Source organism: Nuphar pumila, chromosome 15, assembly GCF_984573655.1.
Source record: "Nuphar pumila chromosome 15, dmNupPumi1.hap1.1, whole genome shotgun sequence".
Taxonomy (NCBI): domain Eukaryota; kingdom Viridiplantae; phylum Streptophyta; class Magnoliopsida; order Nymphaeales; family Nymphaeaceae; genus Nuphar; species Nuphar pumila.
Window position 1 is genome coordinate 79,707,085 of NC_143263.1, and position 14,607 is coordinate 79,721,691.

Below are 14,607 nucleotides of genomic sequence, written 5' to 3' on the forward strand. Positions count from 1 at the left end.
AAAACGTTTTGGCCACTCTAAAAGTCTATAAATTCTTCTATTTTCGTCTTTTGAGGATCATCAGAATCTCTGACTCTCCAGTTTTCTCCTTTCTTTCTTCTCGGTTTGGCTTGCAGAGTTCATGTGTGGGAGCGGTCATCTGTTCTTGCGAAGCAGTGACTCTCTTGAGGTTCAAGCCTAGTTGTATCCTGGGAACTTAGTCGTAACAAAACCCTTTTTCGCATCTTCAGAATTTTCGGAGTGGGGCGATTGAAGTTCTAAAGATAGCGATCTTAAGAACGTGCTTCTAGGCTTGAAATCTCTTTTCAGAAATCCAATTTTCACGAGGTTGGTATAACAATTTTAGAACTTCAATTATGGCCTCTGGTTCGACATCCAACTCCATCAATCTGCTTAGCCGTGACTTTGAAAAACTCGATCGATTTGATGCGTCAAACTTCAAGCGGTGGCAATCAAAGGTATATTTCTTGTTGTCCGAGCTGCATATCGACTATGTCCTCAAAAAGCCCTGTCCCACTGTCGTTGCTGGAGAAGTTGAGACAGAAGAACAGAAGAAAGAGCGAGAGAAGTGGCATACTGACAACTACAGATGCAAAGGGCATATCCTGAACACTTTAGCCGATTCACTCTTTGACCTGTATTCACCATTGGAGTCGGCTGGAGAATTGTGGAATGCTCTCGAGATCAAGTACAATGCAGAAGATGCTGGTAACAAAAGGTTTATTGTAGATCAGTATGTTAATTTTTCTATTGTTGATGATAAGCCTATACTTGCTCAAATTCATGAGATGCAAATACTGGCCTATAAGATCAAAGGAGAAGGTATGTATCTTGATGATGACTTTCAAGTTGCTGTCATCATTGGGAAACTGCCGGATTCCTGGAAAGAATATAGGAATCACCTAAAACATAAAAATGAGAAAATCACTTTAGATGGCCTTCTTAAGGACATCCGAATTGAGGAAGAGACTCGTCTTCGTGACAAAAAGAATTCGAGTCCTAAAGAAGGTTATCCTAAAGTGAACTTTGTTAGTAACAAGGGTGGCAAAATCATGAAAACCCATAAAATCAAAAAGAATTTTGTGAAAGGGAAAAAGCCAACTGATAAAAAGAAAATTAGTTGTTATGTTTGTGGCAAGTTTGGCCATTTTGCTAGAGAATACAGAGAACGGAAGAGGACTGGTCCTAAGCCAAATGAGTCAGAGGAGAGGCTTGTTGTTGTAATCTCTGAAACCTTTATGGTTGCTGCAAATAAGGACTGATACCTGGATACTGGAAGCACTGTTCATGTGGCAAATGACAGGAACTTGTTCAAGTCGTATGAAGTAGTGGGAGAGGGATGCAATCTCTTTATGGGAAACTCTTCCTCAACTAAAGTGCTGGGAAAAGGGAGTGTGGAAATTAATTTCACCTCCGGGAAAGTCCTAACACTTGAGAATGTCCACTATGCTCCAGAAGTTCGAAAAAATTTAATCTCTGCAGATCTCCTGTCACGAAATGGTTTTAAGATTGTTATTGAGTCTGGGATTGTAACTGTGACCAAAGAAAAAATCTTTGTAGGAAAAAGGTTTGCCACTGGTGGTATGTTCAAGATGAGCATAAATGAAGCTACTACTTCTGTTTATATGGTTGACTCCTATTTTCTTTGGCATTCACGATTAGGACATATAAATTCTCGTTGCATTCATAATATGAATAACTTTGGTCTTCTTCCGTGTCATGTGAGAATAGAACATAAACATAAGTGTGAGACATGCATTCAAACTAAGCTAACTAGACTCCCGTTTCCAAGTGTAGAAAAGAATTATAAATTGCTTGAATTAGTGCATTCTGATGTGTGTACGATGGATATTGTTTTGAGTCGTGGTGACAATAGGTACTTTATTACCTTTATAGATGATTACTCAAAATTTTGTTATGTTTATTTGTTGAAACATAAATCTGAAGCATTTTCCAAATTTCTTCTTTATCTAGCTGAAGTACAAAATAGGTTTAAAACAAAGATTGTACATTTAAGAACAGATAGAGGAGGTGAATACTTAGGTGGAGAATTTGATAAATTCTGTGAAGATAATGGCATTATCCATCAAACGTCAGCTCCTAGAACTCCTGAACAGAATGGAGTAGCAGAAAGGAAAAACAAAACACTTGTAGAAATGATGAATGCTATGCTGCTTAATACGGCTTTGCATTCCAACTTATGGGGAGAGGCTATACTTTCTGCTTGTTATATTCTTAATCGAGTTCCTTATTTCAAATCTGATAAATCACCTTATGAATTGTGTTTTGGTAAGAAACCTAATCTGAGTTATTTTCGTGTTTGGGGTTGTTTAGCATATGTTAAAATTTCAGAAAATAAAAGGAAGAAGGTTGGACCTAAAGCATTTAAATGTGCATTTGTTGGGTATGCTGAACATAGTAAAGCATATAGATTTCTGGACATTGTTAATGATGTTATTGTAGAATCTAGAGATGCATCTTTCATAGAACATAAAAATTCATTTGATTCTCTTCTTGATGGCAGTCGAATTATAGTAGATGAACTTCCTGTAAATGACATGATTGAATATTCTAATGAATGTGTTGATGAACCAGAAACTGAAGTTAGACTCAGTAAACGCATTAGAAAACCAACTAATTTTGGTTCTGACTTTTATACATTTCTAATTGAGAATGATCCTGTGTCTTTTCAAGAGGCTATGTCTTCTCAAGATGCTGCCTTTTGGAGAGAAGCTATAAATGATGAAATAGAATCAATTATGTCTAATAATGTTTGGAAATTAGTGGATTTACCTGTTGGTTGCAAAACTATTGGCGGCAAATGGATTTTCAAAAAGAAATTAAAAGCTGATGGTACAATCGATAAATTTAAAGCACGTTTGGTTGCAAAAGGCTTTAAACAAAAAGAAGGTATTGATTATTTTGATACTTTTGCTCCTGTAACCAGAATATCTACTATTAGAATTCTGATTGCCATGGCTGCCATATATAAGCTTCAAATCCATCAAATGGACGTGAAAACAGCCTTTTTGAATGGAGAATTAGATGAAGAGATATATATGGAGCAACCTGAAGGTTTTGTAGTGCTAGGGCAAGAGCACAAAGTTTGCAAACTTGAGAAATCCTTATATGGATTAAAGCAAGCCCCTAAGCAATGGCATGAAAAATTTGATAGTTCTCTGGTGCATAATGGTTTTAAAATTCATGATGCGGACAAATGTGTCTACAGTAAAGTAGATAGTAGCTCAATTATTATTATTTGTTTATATGTTGATGATATGCTTATTTTGGGTAACAATAGTGAATGCATAAATCAAACAAAAAGATTTTTATCTTCCTTGTTTTGTATGAAAGACTTGGGTGTGGCAGATGTTATTTTAGGAATCAAAATTATAAGAAATAAAAATGGCATTGTATTATGTCAATCACATTATATTGAGAAAATTCTTACAAAGTACAGATATCTTAATAGTTCACCAGCATGCACCCCATATGATCCAAATATGAAATTGACTCCTAATGACGGTGCTAGTGTTCAACAATTAAAATATGTCAGTGTTGTAGGTAGCCTTATGTATGCAATGAACTGCACAAGGCCTGACATTGCCTATGCAATGAGTAAAGTGTGTAGATACACTAATAATCCTGGTCATCAACACTGGAATGCAGTGAACAGGATTCTTAGATATCTAAAGCATACTTTAGACTATGGAATTCACTATACCGAGTTTCCTGCTGTTATTGAAGGGTATAGTGATGCAAGTTGGAATACTGATTTTGAAGATTCCAAGTCTACAAGTGGTTGGGTTTTTACCCTTGAAGGAGGAGCAGTTGCATGGGGGTCTAAGAAACAGACCTGTATAACTCATTCTACAATGGAATCTGAGTTTATTGCTTTGGCATCTGCTTGTAGAGAAGTTGAATGGCTTAAGAATATGCTAGTGGATATTCCACTAGGTGAGAAGCCTATACCTGCTATTTCAATGTTTTGTGATAGCCAATCAGCTATATGTAAAGCAGGTAATATGAAATACAATGGGAAGTCTAGACATATTAGTCTAAGACACAGTTTTATAAGACAAATGATTGATGACAATATTATTTCATTGAAATATGTGAAGTCATGTCAAAATTTGGCAGACCCATTTACGAAAGGCCTTTCGAGAGATGTCATCAATAAAACATCGAGGGGAATGGGAATTAAGCCAATTAAGTCATCACCTAAGGATACCCAACCTAGAGCACTGGAGATCCCACATGCATAGGTTCAATGGGAAACGAATTGGTGAATGACAGATATTGAGCATATTTATGTAAGCCGATTACTGATGTGTGCTCATGAGCTGTAACTAATATGAGGGTTGAGCTAATAGCTCTTAATGAGTTTGTAGGCCTTAAGGCTAAGGTGTGTGTTACAGTACACCTAAACAAACTCACCTATATGAGTGTAGAAATGTGAGCCGTTTCTTATGAGAATTGGCAATTCTCTAGAGCACTCATGAATCCAGGAAAGCACAAGGCTCTAAATGTGCCAACATGAAATCCACACAATTGAACTTTTGGAAACCTATGTATGATTGAAAACTCCGTTAACAATATAAGGAGCTAAGTTCAAGGTAAGTCCACTTAGCACCTTGGTTAATTTAGGTTTTCTTTCAAATAGTGGGGGTTCAAGTCATGCAGACACTCTCACTGATGCATAAGTTTCTATGCAAGCCAATTATATTTTAAAACTAGTGGGGGATTGTTAGGAAAGTTTTAAAATTGATGATTTCTTTCCACCAAAAGTGTTTTAAAAACTTTAGTCCCATATCTAAGAGAAATCAGTTTTTCTAGTGGTTTAAATACAAACTTTGTTCTCCATTCTTTACTTTGGTAAGCCTTGTGTCCATGGGTGGCGTGCGGACGTTGCTGCGCATCGTGCAGCAACGGACGCGCCGTTCGTGCGCAAGGGCGCTTGAGGCGCAATGTGGCGTTTTGATGGCGCACTTTGCACTTCGCACGCTCGCAGCAGTGCGAGGTGCACATGAGACACAAATATCCGTTTTGATTTTTCGGTTTTGAGATATCTGGCCGTTTGAAAAGTTTAATATCATTTATATTGAGATTAAGGCGCTTTGTGACTGTTGGACGGTTTTGGAGGCCTTTGATTAATAGTCAAAGGTGGGTGACCGTTCAGGTACCTTTTTGTCCTATTTTCAAACCGTCAGATTTATGGCCATTAATCTCATTTATCGCAAAACGTTTTGGCCACTCTAAAAGTCTATAAATTCTTCTATTTTCGTCTTTTGAGGATCATCAGAATCTCTGACTCTCCAGTTTTCTCCTTTCTTTCTTCTCGGTTTGGCTTGCAGAGTTCATGTGTGGGAGAGGTCATCTGTTCTTGCGAAGCAGTGACTCTCTTGAGGTTCAAGCCTAGTTGTATCCTGGGAACTCAGTCGTAACAAAACCCTTTTTCGCATCTTCGGAATTTCCGGAGTCGGGCGATTGAAGTTCTAAAGATAGCGATCTTAAGAACGTGCCTCTAGGCTTGAAATCTCTTTTCAGAAATCCAATTTTCACGAGGTTGGTATAACAGCATGATGTTGCATAAAAGTTTTGTGTACACTGAGTGAATCCCTTTGTTATAGGTGATCATTGTTTTTTTGTTTTGATAAATGTCAATTTGTATTTTATTTTATGTTTAATGAATAAATTACTAAATGAAATTGGAAGTATGATCTTGTTTAACCTTCCTTTCCTTGAATTCTCTTAGTGATTGTAATTGTCATGGGCCTATTTCCTTCAATGGGCCAGCGCGGTGCGACGGTCCTTCCTTACCGCCGCAAGCCTACTCGTCAGCTTGCTTGCCGGTCGCGGAAGCTTGTAATCAGAGTGCAAGAGAGCAAGAGAGAATAGAGGGAGAGAAGTTGCAATCACAAGAAGCAATCACAACGAGGGTGAACAAAAGAAAGCTCAATGCATTTACTTCATTCACAATTTTGCCCGCAGGCTATTACAGTTCAAGTATACGGGCTGCCCCTTCGGGGTATTGATTCATCTGAACCGGGCAACTTACATCAGACTCAACAAAAGCAAAACAGACTCTAAGCGCAACTGTACATTGTAAGTCGCAAGGGAACATGCCCCCCCCTTCAAATCATGTGCCGTCCTCGGCGCCATCTGTTTCGTGGTAAGCCCTAACTTCAGCCGGGTAGCGGCTGTTCATTCGAAATGCAGGCTCCCACGTTGGTTCCGCTGTTTCCTCCCACTGCACCAAGTATTTCTTTGCTTGTCCCAAGTAGTTGACCTTGTGGCGAAGGATCTGACGGAGGTGCTTCTCAGCCCGTTGTGCTGCCGGAGCCCTCTGCATGATGGGAGCGCGTTGCGGCACACTGCGTTTCGGGTCTCCATCATCTGGATGGAACTCCTTGAGGTTGCACACGTGGAACACCAGGTGCACCTTGAAGTCTGGGGGCAACTCCAGCTTGTATGTCAACTTGCCCACCTTCTTTGTGATGGTGAAGGGTCCCTCATACTTTTTGAGTAGTCCGCGGTGTCGCCCAAGGAAGATGCCTGTGCGACCAGGATATAACTTCACCAACACTTGGTCCCCAACTTGGAACCTTGCGGGCCGACGATGTTTGTCCGCACACTTCTTCATTCTCTTTGCCGCTTTATGTAAGAATGCCTTCGCTAACTCATTTTGCTCGTGCCAATCGCGAACAAACTGATAGGCGAATGATGGCCTTCCCTTTTCCTGTGTGGCAAGAGTGTGCGGGGTCAGTGGTTGCTGCCCCGTGGCTATCTCGAACGGACTGTGGCCTGAAGACTCGCTCTTCTGCAGATTATAACAAAACTGTGCCACATCAAGGAGCTTCACCCAATTTTTCTGATTGGCACTAAGTGCCTAAGGTACTGCTCCAGTATCCCGTTGATACGCTCTGTCTGCCCATCTGTCTGCGGATGGAAGCTTGTTGAAAACAGCAACTCAGAGCCAAGTAGCCGAAATACTTCACGCCAGAACTTGCCCGTGAAGCGAGCATCACGATCACTCACAATGCTCTTTGGTATGCCCCAGTGCTTCACCATATGCTTTACGAACAACTCTGCAGTCTTCTCTGCAGGGCACTCCTTGGAAGCTGAGATGAAGGTGGCATACTTTGAGAAACGATCCACCACAACCAAAATAGAACTGAGGCCCTCTACATTCGGCAAACTAACAATAAAGTCCATGGAGATGCTATCCCAAGGACGTTCTGGAATTGGTAGAGGCTCAAGGAGACCGGCAGCCTTCTGGTTTGTCCCCTTATCTTGCTGGCAGATGAGGCATGTTCGCACATACCCCTCAACGTCGTCTCTCATCTGCGGCCAATAGTAGCCGCGCTCAAGGAGTGCTAAGGTCCACTCCTGACCAGGATGGTCGGCCCATAGTGTATCATGGCACTCCTTGAGTAGCTCTCGGCAAAGGCTTCCCCACCGTGGTACAAAGATGTGTCCCCCTTTTGTTACGAGGAGGCCATCCTGTAGCCAAAATCGCCGAGTCTTCCCTGATTGCGCCAGAGAAACAAGGTGTTGTGCGGTCGGATCCTGCTGCGTACCTTCGCGGATGCGGCTCAGCAATGCACCCTCCAAATGCACTTCAGAAGACTCTGCACGCGCAACTGCCAGTTCAGCCCTATGGCTCAGGGCATCCGCCACAACATTGGTCTTTCCAACCTTGTACTCTAAGGCAAAGTCGAACTCAACCAAAAACATCTGCCATCGAGCTTGTTTAGGCATCAACTTCTTTTGTGTGTGAAAATAGCTCGTGGCCACATTGTCCGTCTTGACGACGAACTCGGCACCCAAAAGGTAGTGCCGCCAGGTCCTGAGGCAATACACAATGGCGGTCATCTCACATTTGTGCACTGTGTAACACCTCTCTATATCCTTCAGCTTACGACTCTCATATGCGATCGGATGACCATCTTGCATAATAACTCCGCTAATGGCAAAGTCTGAGGCATCAGTGTGAACTTCAAAGGGTCTCGAATGATCAGGCAGTCGCAGCACTGGCTCCCTCACTAAGGCTTTCTTTAAGCCATCGAAGGCATCTTGGCACGCTCCTGTCCAGAGCCATGCCCGATTCTTCTTTAACAAATTTGTGAGGGGCGCAACAATGAGGGAATAACCTTCGATGAAACGCCGATAATAGTTTGCCAAATCGAGGAATGACCGCAATTCTAGCACTTTGCTTGGCGGAACCCATTCCTGAATGGCCCTTATCTTCTGCCCATCCATACGCAGCACACCACGCCCCACAACGTGGCCAAGGAAGTTGATCTTCTCCTGTCCGAAGAGACACTTCTCTCGTTTGACACAGAGGTCATTCTCTTTCAGCACCTGAAACACTGTTCGCAAGTGCTCGACATGTTCCTCCATGTTGCTGTTGTAGATCACGATATCATCCAAGTAGACTACCACAAACTTGTCTAAGTAAGGGTAGGAGATCTGGTTCATTAAAGTCGTGAACGTGGCTGGAGCATTTGTCAACCCGAATGGCATTACTAGGAATTCGTAAGCACCATAGCGGGTGACGCAAGTTGTTTTCGGTTCATCACCTTCGGCAATCCTCACCTGCCAGTAACCCGATCGCAGATCTAGCTTGAAAAAGATACGGGCACTGCCTAGCTGATCGAACAAGTCCGCTATCAATGGCAATGGATACTTGTTCTTCACCGTGACCTTATTCAAGGTACGGTAATCCACACATAACCGTTTAGAGCCATCATGTTTTATCTGGAAAAGGACCGGGGCACCAAATGGGGCTTTTGATGGACGAACAATGCCTGCGTCCAACATCTCGTCTAGCTGCCTGCGCAGCTCCTTCAGCTCAGCTGGCCCCATGCGGTATGGAACCATTGCAGGAGGCTTCGCTCCCAGGGTCAACTCAATCTTGTGGTCGACCTCGCATCTTGGCGGAAGACGCTTTGGCGATTCCGGGGGCATCACCCCCCGAAACTCCTCCAATAGTGGGGCTAGGGTTGGCGACACTGCTGTTTCTACCTTCCCTTCATCTGCACGCACTGCAACTAAGAATGTCTGCTCCCCATGCTTGACACCCTACTTCAGTTGCATTGCCGATAACACGGAAGACTTGCATTTCTGTGTAAAGCACTGCACTGTGTGTGACAGGTCTGACCCCATGATCGTCAACGTGTTAAACTTTGACAGCATCATAACATTCTGGCTTCGCAGAAACTCCATACCCAGAATCACCTTGAAATCGTCCAAGGGCACCACAGAGAAGTTGGCTTTGCCGACCCAACTCCCCACTTGAGTAGCCACATCTCTTGCTTCACCAAGGATGGGCTTGGCCTCAGAGTTTACTGTTTTGATAGTTCTATGCTTTGGCCCAGTTTTCAAGCCCAATCGCTCTGCCTCTTCCCGCGAGACAAAGTTGTGTGTGGCCCCCGAGTCTACCATTGCTGAAGTAGACTTTCCATTCATAATGACTTCTACGTACATAAGTTCCTTACTAACCTGCATGTTCTTAGCTGCGCAACTTCTAGCTACGTTAATCGATCGCATGGCCCCCATCCTTGGTTGCATGTTCTCAGTGTCACTGCATTCAGTATCGTTGCATTCTTCCCGCGCAGCATTGGCTTGCCCGTCGTCCTTTACAAGGCGCTTTGGGCACTGCCTGGCGATATGTCTATCGCCGCAGAACCAACATGTCACAACCGCACCCTTGTTGCTGTTGTTATGCTTTGTGAAGTTCTGTTTCTTTTCAGATTGATGGCGTGTCGACGCCTCACCTTTATCATTGCGCTGCTCATCCTTCTTGCCTCCGTGGTCAGGATTCTTCCCAACTTTGGTTGATGGGGTGAAAGGCTTGCGCTGAGTGTCAACTAAGCGCTCTGCCGCCATATATGCATCTTCCAAAATACGGGGGTTGCTCCTTTCCACTTCAGACTGTGCCCATGGTTGAAGTCCCACAATGAACCAGTTGAGCATGTCGTCTTCTGGCATGTTAGGTATCTCCAGCATAAGCTTCTGGAATGTTCTGACATAGTCTTGCAACGAACCAGTGTGTTTGAGCTCACGAACCATCCGGTAAGCCTGTCTCTGCGCATTTCTTGGCATGAAGTAGTTGCACAACTCTATTTTGAAGTCATCAAAGGTGTCTATCACACATTGACCCATCTCCATGTCATTGCGCTTCCGCCTCCACCAAGCGATAGCATCCCCATCAAGTAAGGCCGCTGCAGCCTTGATCCTCAGATCTTCGAGGGTCACATTCTGGATATCCAAGTAGTCTTCTACTTGGAACAAAAAGTTCTCAATGGCCTTGTTGTCGCGAGAACCATTGAATTTTGCGGGTCTAGGTACATCAATCCTTGATGGTCTCTCACCATTTCCGCCATTTAGGGTCACCGTCCGCTGCAACGTATGGTTCTTCAACTCAAGATCGGTCACTGTAGTCGTCAACGAAGTGACCTGCCCCATTAGTAAGTTCACCTGTTCTTGCAGGCTCGCCACCACATCATTCAATCCATTGAATGATTCACATGCGCGTGAAATCGCTTCATCATGCGAAGTCACATCTTCCACCAGCTTGTTAACAGTTACAACCAACTCTTCTTGGCCCCGAGGTGAACCCATCTCCTCAGCTTCGGCAACTGCCTTGCCTTTGGTGTTGCGCAAGTGTTGATAAGGCGCCACAATGTCTTGCTCACAAATCGCAGCCTGTCGGCGTGTCTGTCGACACCGACTCCGGAGTCCCTTCCCCAGCACGAGAACGGGCTCTGATACCACTTGTCACGGGCCTATTTCCTTCAATGGGCCAGCGCGACGGTCCTTGCGTACCGCCGCAAGCCTACTCGTCAGCTCGCTTGCCGGTCGCGGAAGCTTGTAATCAGAGTGCAAGAGAGCAAGAGAGAATAGAGGGAGAGAAGTTGCAATCACAAGAAGCAATCACAATCAAAAGAAAGCTCAACGCATTTACTTCATTCACAATTTTGCCCGCAGGCTATTACAGTTCAAGTATACGGGCTGCCCTTTCGGGGTATTGATTCACCTGAACCGGGCAGCTTACATCAGACTCAACAAAAGCAAAATAGACTCTAAGCGCAACTGTACACTGTAAATCGCAAGGGAACAGTAACATTCCTTCTTTTAAGTCATTATTTGTTCTGAGAAATACTAGTTTTTTGTATATTGCAACGGTAAGATACTGTGTATGTTGGTTTTTAGTTGTAAAACATAGCCCGACCAAGCCGGGTGAGCTGGTGAGCTCGTACCCGGCCAGGCTGTAGGATAAACAAAAAAAATGACATTTTGAAAGAGGGGGAAGACGGTTCCTCCAAATGAGGAACCACCTCTCCGCCCTCTCTTGCGGGAGGGGCAAGGATAAACCTTGCCCCCCACACTTTCAGGAGGTGGGGGTTATCCCCACGGACCGTGCTCACTACCCCCCACATGATCAAAGAGAGAGAAAGAGAGATTGAGAGAGTTGAGAATGAGAGAGAGGGAGGAGAATCCCACCGAAGCACCCCCGATGGAAGAGCTCCCACCAACAGGTAATGACTCCTCCCCCTTCCCCTATTTTCTTTCAGTTTATGAGAGGAGGCCGGCAGCCGTGTTCACTGAGAAGAGGTCGGTAGCCACCGACTGCTGGAGTACTTGGAGAGAGAGAGAGAGAGAGAGAGAGAGAGAGAGAGAGAGAGAGAGCTGACAACCAGGTGGTTGTCAATGACCTCTGCTCGAGGGAGGACGGCGGGGAGGGGCCACACCCTCCACCTGAACCACCGACTGAAAAAGTTGAGTCTCGGTTGCACCCGGTCTGTAGACCGAGTTGGGTCTATTGGGGACCCAGATGGGTCGATCTAGGTAAGACCCAAACCGAAACAATTTAATAATAATAATAATAAGAGGTCCTCTCGGCCATAGGCCAAACGACTCGATCTGGGCCTAATCAAACCGGTCTCAGTGTGAACCTAAGCTGGGTCAAGTTTGATTGTGGACTGACTTGGTTTGGAATCGGTCTTGTTAGAGTATAATATATATATATATATATATATATATATATATATATATATGACGGGTCGAGTTGGGCCATGTCTTGATTCCTTATGATGAGTCCAGATTGAACTGGATCTGGGTGTGGGTTCAATTCGATCTAATTGGAGCATAGATTGGTTCAGGTTGAACCATACCCAAACTGAATTGGATTTGGTTCTAGTTTGTGACTAGGCGGATCATTTCTGGATCTAGGTCAGAACTGAACTAGATCCAATCTAGTTTGTTCCTAATTGGATCTTGTCCAGTTTGTTCCAGACTAAAATTAAATTGAATTAGTTTAGTCTATTTTTGACTAGAATAAAATTGAACCACCTCAGTTACACTAAACTGGGTATGGATCTGCATCACTTAGTGAGCGGATCTGATATGGGTCTTAAGAGACTTCAGTTGGATCTGCACCTAAAATTAGTTAGGTCCAAACTATGTTCTGTAAACCCAGCGTACTAAACTTAGGCCAAGCCCGGTCTAACCTAAACTGAGTCAGGTCAGATCGTAATAAGTTAAAATGACCAAATTACCCTTATAGGTGACCTGATATCAAATTAGTAAAATAATCATAACTTCGCACACCGAACTTAGAATTGAGTGAGGTTTGGTGCATTAGATTCTTGTCATATAGAGGAATCTACATGTCCTATGGTTCTATCCAAATAATAGGCACAAAAATGGAGGTCTAACAGACCACCTCAGGAGAAGTATTTTGATAAGTATAAAAAATGTGTGTTTATTAATATAAATATAATTGTGTGATTATCAGATCCTGCTATTATAGCTATAAGGGACTCGACTGCAAACTAGAGTTCAACATTTGCATTCAAGGTAAAAAAAATTATAAGCATTTTTAATTAATAATACATTGCATGATGACATATTTACGCATGGAAATCATGTTTACTTGAGATCACAGTTGTATTATAATGAGTTTGCAATTACATATTAAAAATGCATATTTCTTTTTATTATAGAATGAATGCATGCATTTGTGATTCTTTAACATAAGTTGCATATATTGAATTGTTGTATTTTAGATAAAATGCATACTTAAGATTGTGAAGAACTTAAATATGTATAAGAACAGAGTCTTCGAGATAAGATTTTGAGTTTCATACTAGTTACAATTGTGTTATTGTGACTTTGAAATACCTTAACATGCTAAAACCCCATAAATTACTCAAAGGTGACAAATGAAAATGACAATCTGATGACTGTTAGCATGAGAGTTGCCACTATCGAGGGCCTCAGAATTTTTTGATGAATATCAGAACCCTAGGATTGTCCCTTGAGAATACTTGTTGAAAGATGGTGAATATGAACTCGAGAAAGAGTTCATATGAGAATGCATGAGATGCATATTATATATGTCTTAGGGGATTATATTTTCACCTAAAAATTTGAGACTCTAGAGTAAGATTAAGATATAGCATGAGGCATGAACCTTGGAGCAGGTATAGCTCTACTTACTAACTTACGGGTTCTCTATCGAGGGTTCTATATTGCAGTGGACAAAGACAAAGAGTGTGGTTTATAGTTTGGCCAACACCGTAGAATTGGGGTATCTACATGGGTTACTATGCCTATAGTATTGTCAGTATAGCTGAAATAGATAATGGTTACCATTAAGAAAATGCTAACTTATGAGAATTAAGTAAGAAACTAGGAAGATTTAAAAGACACAAACATATGTGTATTACGTGATCGAAAACTAAAATAAGACTAGGGGCTTATAACCAACTACAGTTGTAAATCTGAGTTTTATTTGCTTGTAATTTATTTCTTACTGAGTTTTAAACTCACCCCCGTTAATAATTACAATGGTAGGCTCCAGGTGACTTCATAAGACAGAACTTGGTGATAGGATATTGTCAACCTTCTTCAGGACGTAGGTGGCTTTGTCTTCCAACAAAGTTGTTATCCTTTTCCTTTTATTTATTGAACTTGAGAGGTGATGCCTCATTTGGATGATGTAGCCTTAGTGACTTGATTATGTGAGAATTATTTACTTGACATTAATTGATGATTGTTTAATTAGAAAAAAAAATGGTGTCATGTTTTTGTGTGCTACTTTGGTATTTTTCTTTGGAAAGTAATACCCACGAACCTAGACTCTAGAGATCTCGGATCGAGGTATTACAAAGTGGTATCAGAGTCAGGTTGGTATAAAATTTCATCATCTAAAGTTCAATAGATAAGAATTAAAGTCTTTGCTAGTTAAAAACCTATTAATTAAGAATTTGGTGGTTAAGAATAAAGAATATGTATAACAACGAGAATAGTACACCTACTTAGTTAGGCCACATCACTACGGTAGTGTCCCTAATAGCTCTAGCTATTTTTGACGTGAAACACTAGGTTCAAGAGATGACTGAGGATCAGTTGAGAAGTCTCTGAACACCACTCCCTGCTAGAAGAGGGCGACCATAACCCAATGATCATGGAACTCATCAGTTCTACCATCAGGGCATGCAAGCGATTCGAGGGAGAACAATCAGAGACTAGATGCCAACTGGGAGAGATGAATATAGAACACAAGCTCGTACCACTGTTTCACCAAGTGGTAGAAGG